The sequence below is a fragment of the Lepisosteus platostomus genome, chromosome 2 (genome assembly GCF_059453375.1).
Source record: "Lepisosteus platostomus isolate fLepPlt1 chromosome 2, fLepPlt1.hap1, whole genome shotgun sequence".
NCBI classification, from domain to species: domain Eukaryota; kingdom Metazoa; phylum Chordata; class Actinopteri; order Semionotiformes; family Lepisosteidae; genus Lepisosteus; species Lepisosteus platostomus.
Window position 1 is genome coordinate 11,850,934 of NC_142612.1, and position 19,325 is coordinate 11,870,258.

Sequence of the window (19,325 nt, forward strand, 5' to 3'; positions counted from 1 at the left end):
TTTACTTGGGACAACAGCATTCAACAATTTGAATGCTTTGTGAATGTTTGGAATACCTGGTGAGAAAATGTTGGCTTAACCCACTTGGTTAATGGGTAGCCCCCTGGCCACTGGACAAGGAGGCTGGAACCCCATTCAGAAGGAGTGATTCAAGAGGGAGCTGCAAGCTGAATTACTGTGAATACAAGATACATAGGTGAAGATGGAGGAGGGATGCTTGAAACAAATACATAGGGAGACGTTTGAGTTCAGTATATTTAGCTACTTTTGTAATGATGGTGATTAGATGAGATTGACTTGTTGATGTAATCCCTCCCATAACCTCCATTTAGTATTGACAGTAAACAAAATGTGCTGATACAGGTTTTAAGCTGTTTGCTTAGTGCCTCAGGAAACTATTAGTACTGCTTTTGCAGCTGTATAAAATCAAGCAATCAATCTTTTCAATATTTTATATTATAGAATGCTTTATCCTGGTGAGTACTATTTGAAGGCCTTTTACAATGAGTTATGTTACAAAGCTGCAGGTAGCAGAGAGCACAAAAAGCATAAGCAAGTAATCAAATAATTTAATATATAAATACTATGAAAGAAACACACAATAAAAGACAGGTCTTTCACCATTTAAATTAGAGTTACTGAACATAGCAGTCATTTCTTTTTCTTTTACTATTCTGCACAAATTAAAAAAATGATTCAGCATATTCTTTATACTTTTATTGCTGTGTGCATTTTGAACACATTCATCCCTGTTTAATGGGATTCACTTTGAAGCTTAGCTTGATTTCCCCCAATTTAACATTATTGGTGAACAACATACAGTAATATTTTCAATTGCTGCAGCAAGGGGAAAATTGCTTTATACTGTTTGCTCTGGGACTTTTCTTCATACTTAATATCATACAACAGTGGTTTTGATAGCACTATACTCTATGAAACCATTTAACTCTTGTTTTGATTAAAAAAAAAATGTTGATGCCCATTAAGCACCATTAGCAAATTGCATTGCATGCACTTTTTAAATTAAACTTTTAATTTTTAGAAAAATATAAGAATATCAGCATACTGTATGCTGATTTTCTTAATGGTGGCTAATGTGATTAAACAATTAATATGCATTACTAACACTTCTCTTTTCTCCTGATATTGCATTTTTGTAGCATTACATATTTTGGGGGTATACAGTATACTGTATTTTTTATACATTCATCTAGAAATTATAGAGCAAGTCTGAACAAAAAACAATCGGCATCCAGAATACTTAATGAAGTACTTCACTGAAGTTCTTTTTATACCACTTACCAGTATGTTTGGGAGTACAAATCAAGTGCTTTGTTTTTATGGCTAGAAGCATATGAGTAAACTTTTAAAATAAGAATAGATCAGTTCAGTCTGTGAAGTTTGAACTTCAGCATAGGTTTGAAGTTTTGAAGTTTTGCCATGCAAAAAATCTCCTTCACCAGAGATAGACACTCCGTCATTCTGAAGAAAAATTAATAATGCAATGAATTAGTGCATCATATATTCATTTAGCAGATTTTCCCCTTTGCATCCTCATCCTTGAGCACATACCTGTAGTGAACCAGTAGCATAAGTTGCTGTGAAGTAAATAGCATTTAAAAAAATCACTAGGCAATTAGACAACATACTTGTTGTGACAAGGTCCGTGACCTTTTTTGTCCCTAAGCCTAGATTCAAGCTAACATACTGTAGTTATCCAGAAGAGGATATACTGTACAACAGTTCTACTAAAGAGATTCCTCAACAGTATTTTGAGACACTCAGAAAGTATTTGAAAAATAATTAATTCACCCCCAATCTATTGCCTTGTGTAGTATTTGCATGGATCTTCTGTTTAGAAAGTTTAATATAGAAGTGTGAAGCAAATGGTATGTAGGTATCCATAGTCATGTATTACAGAGCCTATTGTGCTTCCCACTTCTCCCTTAGTTGAACTGACATACTGTACTGTAAGATTTATACTAGATACATTAGTTACAAAACTTTAGCAAATTGCCCTTCTGATTCATTACCTACTGTATGGGATGGACAGTGTAAATTTAATGTTTCCATTGTTTTCCATTTGCTCCCCAAGAAATAGCAGGGACATCATATATACAGTATGTGCATATACAGTACATTAGTATACATTTGTAATTCATTTTAATATCTGTAATTCTTCTATTAAAAAGTGGAATGATTCTTGCTTAGTGAAAGAGACAAATTGAACAGCAGGACTTCCAGTGTCTGATGAAAGGTGTTTAATAGAAATCATTTGGACTTTTTTTTTTTGCATGACAGGTCTGTCTTTGTGTGTGAACACTTGTGCAGGTTATTCTTCTCACGCAAGAAAAAAAAAAACAGCTGAATTTCCATTGTACAGTCAGTGAATTCAGCTGTTCAAAACAAACATGGTTGAGTGACCCTGGGATTAATTTCGGATTTCTTACAGTGTGAAAACGTTTAGCAGAAGAAGCAGAAGAACGAGCTCCATAATATAAAATGGCGTTGAGAGGGTAGAAAAGCCTCTACAGTGTTGTACATGCTGATAGGAGTTTCCCTTACCTTCCAGAACTCTAATGGACTCATAGTCCGCGCTATTGGGACATGACATTGTTGATTTGGGAGGCTGGAAGTTTATCAGAAAACTACGGCCCTTTAGAGGTAACAAAATGAAAAAAATACTATCTAGAAAGTCAGGAAGGAAGTTTTGTTTGCCTCTTTTGAATTAAAAAAAAACTGTGTGTTTTTAAATTATAATCTAAAAAGTTTGTTAACACTTCTGTTACATTTTGTTATTGAGGAACTGACACAGATATGCTATAATTTTGCTATAATGCAAGTTTTTGTTTTGCAGTGTAAAACACTTGTGCAGTAGAGGTTGTTTTTTAACTGAGCTACTACTACAGGAATGTTTAGTGTAAGGTTTTTTAAATCAGAATTTTTAATTTTATGGCAGAAAGGGAATACTGTAACAGTTGTGATTGTGGTGAGGTTCTGGTACCTCTGGGATTTTAATTTGTGATCGTATTGGTAGAATAGTAGATGAGATCCCCTGTGACCTGTATTGATAAGATAAGATCACTTTATTAGCCATATACAATTTCTTGTATTAGGAATTTGTCTTTTCGCATACCCCAGCTTGCTCTCCATGAGACACACAGACAGGGAGAGAAGCTTGGGGTCAGAGCAGAGGGTCAGCCATTTATACAGCACCCCTGGAGTGGTTGGGTCGAGCAGAAGGATTTGAACCAGCAACCTTTTAGCCACAGGTGCAGATCCCTAGCCACAGTGCCACTGCTCCGCCCTGTGTGACATGTCTTGGATTAATGTTAAAAAATGGTGGAATGTTAAAAAATGGATGAAAGGTTGTTTAATGACAAATGTATTGTAATTGGAGTGCCTTTTCAAGTTGAAGATCTTTGGTTTTATTCGTGGTTTTATTTGCCATGGTTTGTTTCATCAATAATTGTTGTAGCAGCAGGGCATATTATTACACTAAGAATTAAGTAATAGAAACATTTCTAATAATCTTTCTGTTTCCTTGAATGAACAACAACTCTGGCACAGCCTAACTCTGCTGATTTCAGACCTTTTCAACAACCAATGTGTCTCAAATCTTAAGCATAAAACCAGGACATCATAAATTGGGTCCAGTTTGACTCCTTGGGTGATTAAACAGGATCAAGATCCTGAGATGCAGGTCATCAGTTAATTATCCAAAATATGACCAACCATTGAGGCACTTGTTTTTTAGAGGAGGACACTACGTTTGATGATGTCACAACCAATCTCCAACCATGATTATTGAACTGTAAAAGGTATTGTAAGGCCATGAACATTGGCCACTTTCTCTGCTCTAGCTTCCTCGTTGAAACCTGGTGGAAGAATTGACCATGTACTGTAATTGCAACCACCATTGTTCGAGTCATTAAACGGACCTTTACTTTATGATTCCAGGCCGAGAGTTCATAAGCAGAATTCTGCCCAAGACACTCTCAGAATAGGAATCATGAGATCCATGAACCGATTGGTCATTCATTCATTGGCATTAATATAGTTGGACTTTTTGTCAACCAGACCGAGTATCATAGTATATTCAGTGATAATACTTCTAGACCCCAGAACAGATGAGCTCTCTTGATCGGACCAGGGTTGCAGGAGACTTGACATACTGTAGCTATGACAAATACAGCCCAGCTCCATCTCTCTACAGGATTTTCAAAACTCTGCCAGTGTGTCTCAATGATGAGCAAAACATCGATATTCACTTTATAAATATCTTATAAATTAAACTATTGCTTCAAACACATTTGAGTTTAGCTCATGGCAGTAACTCAGTTTTTACAGTATGTGTCACAAAGAATATGAATGTACTGTAATTAATTATACGAGACATGATTTACGAGGTAGACTGCAACAGATATTTTCATGGATGCACAATATCTTCAACTGTGACTTTATTACTGTCTTTGTAATCCCTGAGTGTATGATCAGCCATTTGCATTGAGATGGATTTATTAATGTACAGTGTCTAAACCCAGTGTCTAATTACTTTTCATAACATTTGAGTAGCAGGGGACTGAAAAATAAATAAGCCTACAAAAATGCCTCATCTTCAGACTCTCATCCACCTGGTCTGTGGAAACCCTGTTATGGTTGGACCAGCCTTTCTATTGTGTTGGCAGCAGGAACCACTGATTTCCCCCCTATAGCTGGAAAGCAGAACAAAATGTATCCAAAACATAGAGGACAACATTAACTTGCAATAACTTAATTGCATAATATTGAGAGCTGAAATAATGATGGAGGATTGCTTAAAGAATTATTTCATCTAAAATTCCCTTATTGTATAATGTTTTTCTTACCTGATTACTAATGATTTTCCTTTCTTCTGCAAATTCCATTTGTTGCTTGTGTTTAGACTATAGGCTTTTTTAGCCTTTGCTTTCTTTTTGCAATTGTAATTTAAAGTAATTTAAAATACGCCACTTTGAATATTAGTCTATGATCTGCTGACTCCCGTGATTTATTGTATTATTTTTATTGATGATTACGATTTTCTGTCACGTTCGTAAACCCCTCCTCTTAAGGACGCTCCAGCCCTTCCTACATACAAATGATAGGCTAATAAGTAAAACAAAAGCTGCAATTTTATTTAAATAAAGTATTGGTGTTATATAGCTGAAATATAAACTGTTTAATAGGTGCAAATAGACACTCATGCATATTAGAACAAAAGAAGAGCAGTAGCTGAGACACAAAGACGGGGAAGAATTTTAGCTGCTGTTCTAGTTTTTTATGTCTGTCATTATAAGTCATAAATCCTGATGGAATAATTGCAACTTCGTAGATATTAATTTGAGCAAGTCAGTAATAAATTACAGTTCTGTTCAGTGCACAATAACATGTATTAACGTTAAATCAAGAATTATATACAGTACGTCTCAATCTTGGTCAATGTAAAAATAATTGCTGAAAAACAACAACCATAAAAAACAAGGTAATGAAGAAGAATTATAACCAGAGTCAAAAAGGAACACATATAGGAAAGGGTCATTTAATAAAGAATTATAATAATAATTGATTGCATATACTGTATACTGTATAATCCTTGAATTTCAAAAACAATAATGTTGAGTATTGAGCATGCTGTGCTTTATGGCTGCCAACACATCACCAAAGTGGTCTGTTGCATTTCAAGGTTGGCTGAAGTGTATCCCCTCCTATACTATAGGACTTTCAATAACCACATATCTTATTCGGGGTCACAGTGGCTCAGGGTGGGGTACACCCTGGATGGGACACCAGTCCAGTGCAAGGGACACACTGACACAAACACACACACTATCACCAGAGCCAATTTTTAAAGAATCCAATTAACCTACTATCATGTCTTTGAACTGTGGGAGGAAAATGCAGCACCAGGAGGAAACCCAGGTGAACACAGGGAGAACATACTGTACTGTATAACATAAGGCAGATAACACCCTAGGTGTAATGGGAGCCGGTCCTGACTCCCGTGAAGTGTGTAGTTTAGGACCCTAGTATAACCCAGAAGAGACTGGAGAAGGACAATAAGGAAAACAGTGTCGACAGTGATCGAGGTGCATGGGGGAATGCAGACAAACGAGTTGAAATGAGGGAAGTTCAAATGGGAAACTAGGACAAAAACCAGGGTCCAGGTGTCGGAAGATCCATCGAAGACAAACATTTAAAACCAGGAACAGGATCAAGGACAGGAATAGGAACAAGGAAGTTAAAAACAAGGTAATGAAGCCAGGCACTCCAAGCCCCGGACTCAGCTGGTCAGGAAGCCATTCTGAAGCCTATGCCCTCAAGCCGCGGACGTGGGGTGACTTGATGCTAGGCGGGCCTCCGGGCGTCCGTCTTTCAGTGCAGAGCACTGAACTTCGGAGGCATGGGATTTAAATAATAAACAGGGAACAAGGGACAGGTGAACGTAATAATGAAACTAAAATACAAAAGGGTCGGAGCGCCCTCTAGAGGAGGGATGACGATTGTGTCACCAGGTCTGGAATTGAACCCAGGGACCCAGTACTAAACATTGAGCACTCCAAATAATGCTGCCCCTATTTGGACTTGTTTGATCCCAAATCTCTTACGTCAGATTGGACAGTACAAAATACATTACCAGTGTCAGGCACAATTTGAGGCTGTTCAAAATCAGATCCACAATTACTGGGCATAAAGATCTACAGCTGAAGGACACTTTCTGAGTAACAAAATAATTTGTACTCATTTTATCATGCTAGATTTGGTAGGAAAAAACAGCATGACACTGTGAATACTTAAGGGTCTTTATGAGCCAAGTTACCCCACAGCTCCTATGCCAAAGATTTGGCAGGCAGTGTACTCAAAAAAAGAAAGGTCTGTCTGTGCTTCAGGGTAAGGTTGGCTGATAGTTCTCATCTGCATGATGGTAACTGGTAAACTTTGATATTTATTAACTGGATACTCCAGCGTTATTTACAAAATTTAAACCAGTTTTACTTTGCTTTTTTGCATCAGAAAATGGGCAGAAAAAAGAAAGTTATGAGATTACAAGATAAATTACATCGGTACTTCACTAGAAGATCACTAGATTACCATAAAATAGAAATCTGAATTTCTAAGATGGAATGGCAGAATCCAGATCTGAATAAAATGAATTATACATAATACATTGCATATCACTGCAAGTTTTGTTATTATTTTCAATCTAAGTATTTTTATTTACTTATAATATAACACTCACTTGCTTAATGCCAGGATTATTGGCAGAAACAGCTTCACTCTCAAAGCAGTTTTTTAAAAAGAATAATATATAATTTTGTAAGCTTTCAAAATGCTTTCTTTTAAAAAAATTCTCTTTGGCCTGAGTTCTTTACATAAATGTTTAATAATTGTTTTTTTTTATTATACTTTTGCAAAGAAAAGGTTAATAGTTAGGTAGATAAAAGCCAGCAGCCATGTCCAAAGGTGTTTTTTGAAAAGAGTAGGGGTGTTACCCTGGCATCCTGGCCAGATTTCCCATTGACCTCTAACGATCATGGCCTCCTACTAATCCCCATCTATAAAATTGGCTTCATCAGTTCTCCTCCCCACTGATAGCTGATGTGTGGTGAGCACACTGGTGCACTATACAGTAGCTGCCATCGCATCATCCATGTGGGGCTGCATGTTGGTGGTAGTGGAGCAATAATTATTATTAATTACAATTTTACTCCTATAATTATAGTTACTCCTTCAACTACCTCAACAACATGAACTACTGTGTATGTACAGTAATTGCTTTTTACATATTGCGTCTTACCCCTGACACTCATTCATCTATCCATCCATTTTCTAAAACCATTATCCTATTCAGGTCCCATGGGAGTTGGAGCTGGCAAGCAACAGACACAAGGCAGGGTTCACCCTGGATGGGACACCAAAGGACCAAACTTGCAGAAAAAACCCCAATAAATTATATTATTGCCAACAGAGTTAAAAGTTGTAATTCAGAGAAGAGGATTTAGACTTTCCACTCCTTTCTTTCTGTATGATGTGTAGTAAGAGCTGACAATGGTGTCAGTTTGTCAGCACACATGCTTCCAGAAAAAATATGTTTTATTTAAAATATAATAATTTTGCATATGAGTAGGAATCCTGTGATACAGTATGTGACTGTTTGTAGTCCATCGGGAGTGGTGGATACAGTCCCTACAGTATATACAGTACAATAGCCTTGAGGACATCAAAAATGTAGATTATATTAATTAATTTATGCAACCGTACATCTTATCTTATGCCTTTTTTATATACCAACTCATTTATCTATTTTTTTTAACTTTCTGGACCTTTCTGTATTGGATTGTTTATAAATATTTTACAGTATATTGTGCACTCACATGCATGCATACAAAGCCAAGCACAGATCAGTTCATTTTCACCCATCACTTGTACCCTCCAAGCATGCACAGCTTTCATTTTCTGATTGCAGTGTGAAGGTGGAAGAAATTAACAAAAGCTAAATCAATCTGTGCTCACCTCAGCAGGTTTAGAATGTATTGAGACAGACATATCTGCTTAATTCATTTTTATTAAATCTTTTAAATATGAAACACTGCACAAGAAACACAATATGTAACATCAAATTAGGAAAGAGACATAACTGACACTTTTTTATGTTTGTCATTGGCAAGAAAATGTGTAACTCTTAAATCAAAACCTTTAGTAAAATTATTACCATTTGAAGGGATATTAATTTAGAACTGTCAATTTATTTATTTTTTATAAACACTTGAAGAGCATTGTTAGTATTACGGTGAAGTTAAAATTATATTTTTTGAAACTATCATAACAGCCTGTCAGGAACATGTGTTGGGCACTTAGCTCATGGCTTGATGGGGGGTTTTGAAAGCAGAGACAGTACAGTACATCTGCCTTGAGAACTGATGATCCTGATCCAATGCTGTCAAGTCCTGAACTGGCCGACTGCTCAATCTGACAGTTCTGTACTTTATTTAGCCAAATCAAATTTTCTTAAAAAAAAAAACATTGTAAATGTAAGTAATGGCAAATTGTAAGTGTAGGCAATGTTCTGCATATGCAAGACATGTAATCTTTTCAGGATGTTTTATTAATTTCAAACTAAGGCATGCTTCACTTTTCAGACTACACGTAAGGTCTCATTCTCCCATGCCTGTATAATGTACATTTGGGAAATACTGTAAATTAAGAGGATTATCCTCGTTCATTAATTTTCAGCCAAATCCCCACTGCAGCCAAATTCCCACTGCAAATAGACTTTTCTTAGTCCACAAATGTAAAAAAAAAAAAGTGATGAACTCAGTTTCAATATACAGTAAACCTGGGAATGTAACACTAAAGAAAAATTAAGTTATGACTTTCAGGCATTGGAGTAATGAATTTAAACAATGTAATAAGGTTTTATGGTTGAATAGGAAACTTATTAAGTTTTAGGTATTTTTAGAAACAAATGACGGCCAATTTTAAAATTAACTACCAGATACAAACATTATCAGAATGCTGCTTGTCCTGTTGAGGGAGATGATCCAATGATACCCAAAGATGCCCTGTCCATCACATGATCAAAGACAAAGGGACTACGCAGACTCTAGGGGCACCACAGAAGAGAATACTGTACTTATATATACTGTAATGTATACAGAATTATACTCAAGAGGCAACAACCCTAGCCACCATTCCAACAGTATAAAATGAAACTGTCCCTCTCTGTCCCCTCGGCTGAAACTATCAATTATAAAGTAATTAGATTTTAAAAGGACTTACTGTATAGTCATCTTTTCTCTGATGGTAGGCCAATCAAGAATAATAGTGGCTGTGGTCTTAAATTTTTGTCAATTTGTTTGTGATAAACATCCTTTGAGTAAGTTATTTGCTTCTATTTTTCATCTTTCCCACAGTTATATATTTCAATAATTCATAGCATTGGTGAGAAAAGGATATGGAATAAGGAAAAACAGTTGTAACTATAATATATAAGGCTTTAAAAAATTCAAACGAAAACAAAGACGATTGTTTTCTCGCCACACAGTTTGCTACATAGGTATAATCACCTACACTGATTTAGCCACAGGCTTTCAAAAAACAAATTACTGTTACAGCAGAGGAAAAAAGTGCACTTTGAAAATAATATGGGTAGGAATACTGTAAATATTAATTTCTGCTACATTGCAAATCACACAAAAATATAATTAAATAAAACATGGAGCCAATATACTCAAAGAAAATTGATTTGTGTTCTCTCAGCAAGAGATTTTGTCTCTGAAAGTAGAGTGTAAACTCATGTATTTTAATGTACTGTATATGTAAAATGGATTTCCTGTTCAACAGAGACATTTATAACTGTTATAGAATGCAGATTCTAGAATAATTCAAAATGAAAAAAGCACAAAAATCTGCATCTGAATGATAGTGAATCTGAAAATTAAACTGTACCGTATATTCATTGTATAAATGTGCATCATTAATATTATTAATTTTAATATTACATAGGATTGTTATAATTTTAAAATGATAGTATTCGTTTTATAATGTCACTTATAAAAAAATAAAAGAACAATGACATTTCATATAAAAACACAAAAAAACATACAGATGGCTGGATCTGTTCTAGGCTTCATGCTTAAAAATATTTTTCCAATTATTGTAAAAATGAGATTGTTGACAGTTTCTTAATTCATACAGTATTACCCGTATCTTACTAGGAGTGTAATTATTGATATGACCAACCACACTTCTTCCAAATATGGTGTCTCAAGTAATAAAACATCCAATTAGCAAGCCCGTCCTTCTTTAAACTCTCTTACTTTATATCACTTCATGGAAGAACGACTTTTTACTTTTCAGTTAATCTCCACAGCCTTTTTCACAACTTCCTGTTTTACCATGCCTACTCCATTGGGTCACTTGTCCCATCAGGTCATTTACAAATGTGAAACCTACAAAGCATGAGTTTCCACTCACCTTACAAAGACATGTAATTGGTGCCTTTAAATTGCTCTTATGTGTCTGTGTGCTGGGTGCAGTCCTGTCTTGAACCCTGCGATTCTGGAATGGGCTCTGTTAAACCGATTACAGGAGAAGGCTACTTTCAGATAATGAATAAGTGAATGAAATTCCTGTTACGTTTTAAAGATTTATAATAACTAAAGAGGAAAAAATTATTTAAACTGAAGAGATTTAAGAGAAAGTTAAAGGGAATCCTGAATACGATTACCTTTGACCTCTGACAGGGGGGTTGTCAAGGCTTTTTATTCCAGATTGTGTTTTTGTAAGTATTTACAAACATATGAAGCTACCAAGCTGGAGACAAATTGAAACAAATTACAATGGGACCCACTGGTTTGAAAGTTCCCCTGCATGTCTTCACAAATGAGTGGAGATTTGTGCTCTTCCCTAATTAGTTAGGATAGATTACGTTCTTATTTAAGGCAGGCGCTCTCGCTACTCCTGGCTCTGCATTGGAAGACGGACGCCCGGAGGCCCGTCTACCACCACGGCTTGAGGGCGTAGGCCTCCTATCGGTGTCCTGACCCTGCTACGTCTGGGGCTCAGAGCGCCTGGCCTCATGATCCTGTTTTTATTCCCTGTCCCTGTACCGTATCCTGTTCCGGTTTTTAACTATGTCTTGTTTGCGTCATAGATGGATCTACTGTATTTTGACCCTGGACTTTCCCCCGGATTTCCCCCTGGACTCCCTTGGACTTGTTTGTCATGGCCACGCCCCCCGAGCACCAGTTCACTGTCGTCACGCCCCCCCCCCCCATTCGTCAACCTCGTCATCTCCTCCCCGTTGTCCTACTCCACTCACTTCCTGATTATACCGCCTGCATAGGGCCCAGTACTACGCATCGTAACAAGTTCCTTTAGCCCAACACTATTAGAAATGAAATGTATTATTCTTATTAATTTATTCTGGTTGATGCTCACCTGTAGTATATTACTGGAGACTCTGTCTGAATACTTCTCCCTTTCATTCTCTGAAATTTGCTTACTCTTCCACTCCAGGAAAAACCCTCAAACCCTAAGATTTATAACCTCTGTCTTTAATAGAAACCGAGCCCCTAACCTGCTTGGATGGCTTCTATCAAAAAGACCATTCTTTTCCATTCTCATGAAAGGCAAGAGCTCTTAACAAGTCAGAGCTCTATATGACGAGAGTGTATGGATGAAACACAATGTAATAATAATTATTATTAGAAACATGTGCGATCACACCTGAAGAAGGCTCCACAGCTGAAACATTGTGTTTCATTTCTTTTCTTTTCAGGATGGAATAAACCTATTACTTGTTCCTTTGCAGCCTATCCATGCTGGCGAAGCTACCTACTTGAAATAATTATTATTACCTTATTATATCCTTACAATGCTCTTCAAGCATTTATTTGAAAAAATATGTTATCGTGACAGTTGTTAACCTGCTGCACATCACATGCTTGGAGATTGTCCATTAAAGGTAAACAATAACTAACGGGGATCCTGCTGAGGATAACTGAACATTGTCAGGCTTGTTCTGCAGATCTACTGTACACGATCGCATATGTTGGTGCATTTCCATACTTCCAGGCCTTCAGAAATATTTATTCTCATTTTACTTATGGTAATATACTGTATTTTGGCCTCCAGCGTTTATTAGTGCTGGCAGTGTGGTACAGTAAGACAGGCTGGAGCAGGTGAATCGGAGAGACATAGGTTTATTGTCCTTTTCGTTTACAGGGGACCCTGCAGGCATTCACTGGACACACACAAGGAGAAAGAGGCAGAGCGAAGACTTTCCCCTGCTTTTATATGGGAGGAAGAAGAAAGAGTAGAAGCAGAGGTCATGAGACATTTCAACACCGGTGGGGGGTCACAGAATGCAACAGTATAATATACTTTTCTGCAGGATACAACCTCCAATTAAATAAAAAGGTACGCTGAATTAATTATAATTATGAATTATAATTGGGTGCATTAAAAACCTTAAACCTATGTCAACAGATTTGCTATATGCAGCATATACAATTTATAATCAGGCAATACACGTACAGATCTTTCATGAAATATACCAGTTTTAGTTTTATTCAGAGTGCCTTCAGTACATCCTCCTCTTAGTTATTGTGGAAAGCCACATTGTATACAGTACCTACTACAAACTCTAAAATAATAGCACATGCACAAGTAGACAAATGGAGACACACAGCTTTATTCCAACTTGCTAAACAGGCAAATGAGAAATGGAAGGAAAAAGTTCAAACATGATTTGACTCCATTTAATATGCTGCATGTCAAGCCCTTTAGTTTAGTGGAAGATGCAATTTACTTTGTCCCTTAGAAAAACGGGGCAGTGTTGTGTACCCTCTCAACAACACCTTTGCCATTTGTGCCTGTATGCTACTAGATTTTTGTTTGGTTTGTGGAGTCCCTACAATTCATACTGTAGGTATGATGATGTTTTTTCAACCAAAGCAACCCACCAATAAAGTCTGTCAGGCATTTCCGGCATTTATTATAACAAAACAGTATTTGTTCAGTTGAAGAAATTAATAGCTTCTGATTCAGTTGTGTGAGAATTGAAATTGCAACACAGAGCTAGCTCTACTTTATTTGTATGTAATATAAATTCATAAGATGATTCAAGGAGACTGACTATGTAATATTCACTATAGAAAAATTATATTTTATTTTAATAAAAATAGAACTAACAATTCATGTAATTGAAAAAGAAGTTATTTGCATTGCAGGCTAGGATCCACTAACTGCAAAATCTGCAGTAAAACTGAAGCAATTTGCATAATTTAGATTTCTGTGTCTTTGTCAGAAATATAGTTTTAGAAATCTGTAAAGTGATTCAGGCTTAACTTCAAACACGAAATATTTCACAGCCCATACTTCTAAAACTTCTGTTCAGATTTCTTTGACAGTATACTGTATGTAAATTATAATGCATTGCTATGGCTATCAAATCACATCATATTTTACATGGAAAGTAAGAATATGTACTTGCTTCACTTTAACCGCAGATTTTGGGTATTGTTTTTTTTTTTGCAGCCCCTAACATATTTTTTGTACTGCACGTTTTAATCTCAGCATCAGGCAGCGAAACAAGAGGTGTACCATAGATTTCAACATCCATTATTATTTTATGTCTGCTTAGAAAGAGCACTTTTTCTTCAAATGACAGCAAGGCAAGAATGTGAAGTTTGTGTGTACCTACTGGACGTCTGCTGCACTCTTTTAAAGACCTGAATTATGAGTCCTATTTTTCTGAAAATGTTATTTTGCTTTATTGTAGATGTAGCATTTTAATAACAGATATGACTAAATTTAACTAATTTACCAACATGAAAGCTAAATTAATCATTTAAAAAATGTATATTCAAAACTACATAGATACCTTGCAACTTGGAAGTTCATTTATGGAATGTTGCATCGACTATGCGTGTGTAGGGCAACTGGCTGTTGATGGTCTGTGGGTGAACTGATGGTTCACCAAGATTCAAAGACACTGTTGTGGGGGAAAAGTGTCTTAGCACCCTGACAATTACTAGATTGTGTAGTCTGCCACCATCTACAGTTCTTAAATTTCAGAGTCACTATCTATTCGCTGTATACCTGTGACATCCATTTCTGTTCATGACTTCTCTCAGTGTTTCCACTAAAGAGCTAGTGGCGGATTACTTACTTAGGTTATAAATATAACAGGATTCTACAAGAATTTTTTTTGAAGGTTGAAGAAGATCTGACCCACTATTTGAATCTTTCCCTTTCTATGGCTGGTCACATTAATGCAGTCAAGATGATGATGCTTCCCAGATTTTTAGATCTTTTTCAGTGTATTTCCATCTTCCTACCTACAAGTATAGGTTTTTATTACAGCTGTTGATTCTCATATAACCTCATCTTGTGGAATAACAAGTCTCATCATGTACGTAATTCCCTTTCTACAAAGACCTTAACAGATGGGGGTATGGTGTTGCCCAATTTTCATTTCTATTATTATTATCCACTGTATTGGTACTTGCACCATTACCATTTACAACGTGTAGAGCCAGCTTGGATCAATTTTAACACCAGCTCATATAACTCTACTTCACTGCTGGCAAATCAAGTTTTTAATGTCAAAAGCAACTCTTTTATAAGGTGTTTCTTAAGGTTGTGTACTGTAAAATTCACTGAAACTCGATATGCTTGAAATCATACTTTTTCAATTCTGACTGCTAATGCTTTGCTTTTTGCAGTATACTTTAATACTTAAACACAGCACCTCGACTATCACCAAATTTGATGGTAGGCTACAACATTTGATGTAATACTAACATAAGACTTGCAAATCCAAATTACCCAGCTTCTGGAAGCTCAAAGTGCTGAATTATATAATTCTAAAAATGAAATAATGATATGTAATATACCTTTGGGATCTGAATCTATATTTCTATTATGAAAGTTCAAACAAGAAAGATTAAAAATCTATCTGGAGTTACCCAAGGGTTTCATTAGAGCTCAGAAACCTGAGAATTCCTCTGCCTACAGCAGCACTTTTTCACATAATTATTCATTTATTGGTTATTACCTGAAGAACCCTTATGCCTTTGTAAAATTAATCCTACCAGTCAATAAAATGGTGGTCGGCTTTCTCACCTCTTATTGCAAGTCAATATTGACAGTAAGAAATGGACAATATATTTTTATTCCACACCCAGCATTTGAAAAAAAAAAACAATCATGCTTTGCATCATTGCCTTTTCAAATGATAGGTCTTAAGTCCTGAAAACATATTCTAACTAAACATCTCTTGATCGTTATAACCAAAATAAGCTTATACTGTAGATCATACCACTAGTTACAGCACTGGTTTATGTTATTTTTGTAATCTTTTTTTGGTAAAACATTTGTATTGGAAGAGTACAGTATGTGCCTAAAATGTACACCCTGTGAAACAGTTCCTGTTGGTCTTCCAGACAGTGGTCTAAATAACTACAAATTCTGATTAGGTTATCAACACATGTTAGAGGAAGCAGGGGTGCAAAAATAAGCAAGGCGACGCTGTATGCCAATATGAAATATTAATTGATTATAGAAGTGTATTTCTCTTCTTTTCAAACAATCAAATAAACCAGATTTCAGAAAAAGGAAAATTAAACTTGTCTTGCTTCTTATTTAAACAACACCAAAGGTCAGTTACAACAATATCACAATTAGCATGTTTATAATGTCAATTACACAGAATATATTTTAATTTTTATTGTAAAGGAGCCACATAGTGATTGTTTCTCTGTTTGTAGTGAATGTATTATTGACTTCTACAGTACATTGCATCAACAGGAAAACCTTGTGGATCATGGATCTGTCATAGACAAATACTGTTCTTATGGTTATTGACAACTATCAAGCAATGGTTGTGGTAAGGACCAAAACTTTTTTTTTAACACCCCAACTGCAGTGTAGAAGTAGTAATTATTATATTACAAATGCTAGCATTTTCTCTCTAACAAGTAAACACAAATTACAAACATACTGTATAAAATGTATAGCTATTATGGTAGCATTCACAAAATAATATGTGGCAGTGGAAGTTGATTTTGTAAATACAGTATTATGTTTTGAAATTATTTTTAACATTTAACAGGGAGCCAATAATCATAAACTATTAACTATTTTAGTTCAAAATCCATACTTTTTGGACAGTTTGTCTTTCAGTTTCTCAAGAGTATTTGTTTTATACAGTATGTTCCTTTATAGTTCATACAGTAGTTTTAGCTTTTTAGCTTTCTTTATTACTACATAATCCTCACTTTAGGCAATTTATACCATAGGGTAGATGCTTTTGTTTTTAATTACCACAATATTGTTGTATGTGATTTTTTGTAGTCATGATATGAAAATTATTCCCAAAGCAGCTGAATAATTAAATATTAAATTATTGAAATGTAGAACCAAATGGAGAAAATTGTGTAACTGAAAGTAACAGAAAGACATGGATAAAATATACCTAAATAAAAAGATAGAAAGAGAAGAGAAAAGAGAATGTGAGCATTATGAGTGGAACTCCCAAAATAGTGAAGTAGCAATTTGTAGGAAGAAAAGCTTTGAAAACCTTTGAGGAAAAAACCAACAACAACAAAATAACTCTACAAGTGCATTCAACCAGTGCTTTTATTCCCACTCATCTCAGTAATGATAATAGATGGGTGTATGTGTGTAAGTGTATGTACTGTACTTGTATTAGAAAAGAGGTAATTTAGGGAGTGGGAGGTGTTTTAGTGTGGTCTAAACACCAGGTATCAGGGTTCTGAATAACACATCACTCCACATGTTTCTACAACTGTTTAAGGAAGGTGCCTACAAATCTTCTTTGTTTTCTTATCCATTTTGATTAACAATTTAATAGATTTAAATCTGAAATCTTGAAGCCCATTTTCAGGATGGAAAAACAGTTTGTAGTCATAGACTGAAACAAAAGTGTGTTCTTAAGAGGGCTGTCAGTCTGACTTCACAAAGCTGTTTTGTGTAAAATCATTATCTGGCATCATGGTGTAGGAGTACTTGATGACATTAGACACCAATCAAACGTAATAATGTACAGTCTCACACATGGATTCTAAAAATACAAAATACAATTTATTGATATAGCCAAAACATGCATAACAAGCTTCTTTGGATATGAATGAACATGAATGACTGATCATTTACTCAGGGATTACTATAAATAATATAAATAACTATATAAAATTAATTACTATAATATGTTGCAATTTAACTCATAGGTTCTGCGAGAATTATGATGTGATTAATGAAGTAATACTCAACAATCCACTGTCCAAACATCCATGATGAGTTTAAACTTTGCGCAAATAAAAACCTGGCTGGATTTCAGTATCAGCTTCTTGGTACTGATAGGGCAATGACACAGGAAAGACAAACAGCTTTTACCTTGTTTTTCTGAACAGTTTGCATTGGCCTCAGACAGCTCTTCCAAAGTAGCACCCTCCTAACTCTAGTCTTTAAAACAGCCTGTGCATAGTGTCTTTTTGGGACCAAAACCAGAAAGGCATTGATAGTCATTCCAGAGGTGTTCTTCAGAATGAGCACTGCAGCACAAACAAGAGAACACAGGGGAAACTATGTATTTAAAACTGAAAAGAGAATGCACTTCTTTTACCAATGAATTGTGGGAATGTGGAACAATCAACCCAGTCATATCATTGAAACTGGTACATTGGCTTCTTTAAAGAAATGGCTGGATGAGATCCGTGTGTTAATTAGTTTCTAACCACCAAATGATTAGTTTGGTAATAGGCTGACTGTCCTAGTCTCATTTGCAATCATTTTATGAAACTCAAGATGTATCGTAATATAATTTTACACCCAAAAATGAATGGTAGTCTTAGACCTGCTAAGACTTGTGTTGTTGCATACATTACACTGTCACCTGTACACTGTTAATATAGAAGGCAGAAATGTTTAAATTTTAATAAAAATTGTAAAACAATACAGTATAAAGGCAAATAGTAAGGCTGGAGTGAGGAGCTGTAGCTGCATACAGTACATCCAGGCTGGAATACATTTCTTCTACTATAGAAGAGGTTGACTCAAAATTGAATTGTTTCCAGTATGGATTTAGCCTCTATTAGTTCTCAATTAGCCTCTATTAGTTCTCAAAGAGTAGTACTGTTGTTTTAACTTTACTTTATGGTTGCATTGCAAATGGTGATACAAAGCTAAATAAATACATCAGTGTTTACTTAAAGTTAGCTGATGTACTGTATCTAATGCAATCCAAATGAAAGAAAATGGATGACAATTAGTACCTTACTAGATTTTAAATCTACAAATACATACATTCTATATAATACAATATGCAGATTATGTATTAGTGGATGTACTTGTATCACAGTTAGTTTTACATTTTTTCTATTTTTAAATCTGAAACGTAACATCTGGGAATCAACACTATTCATGCAGATTGGTAGTGTTTTTGGACAAAATTAACTTTACAAGTTTAATTTAATCAGATTTTAACAGTGGTGCTGTCTGCGGTGAAGCACTCAGATTTATGCTTTATATTAAGTACTACCTCAAAAAGAATCTGCGTGACCATTCTTTTCTTTTCCTGACCATATTGACTCACAGCACTGTGAGGCAGTGATAGGTGACGTGGAGACAGAGCCACCTGTTTTTCCTATGTTCATTAGAAAAAGCTATATAATGAGGCACAGCTAGTTTGAATGAATAATTAGCACTCAGAGGGTGAACGTCCACATGAGGGAAAGAAGGTGCCAGAATAGACTCTGTGTGGAATTAGACACACCTCT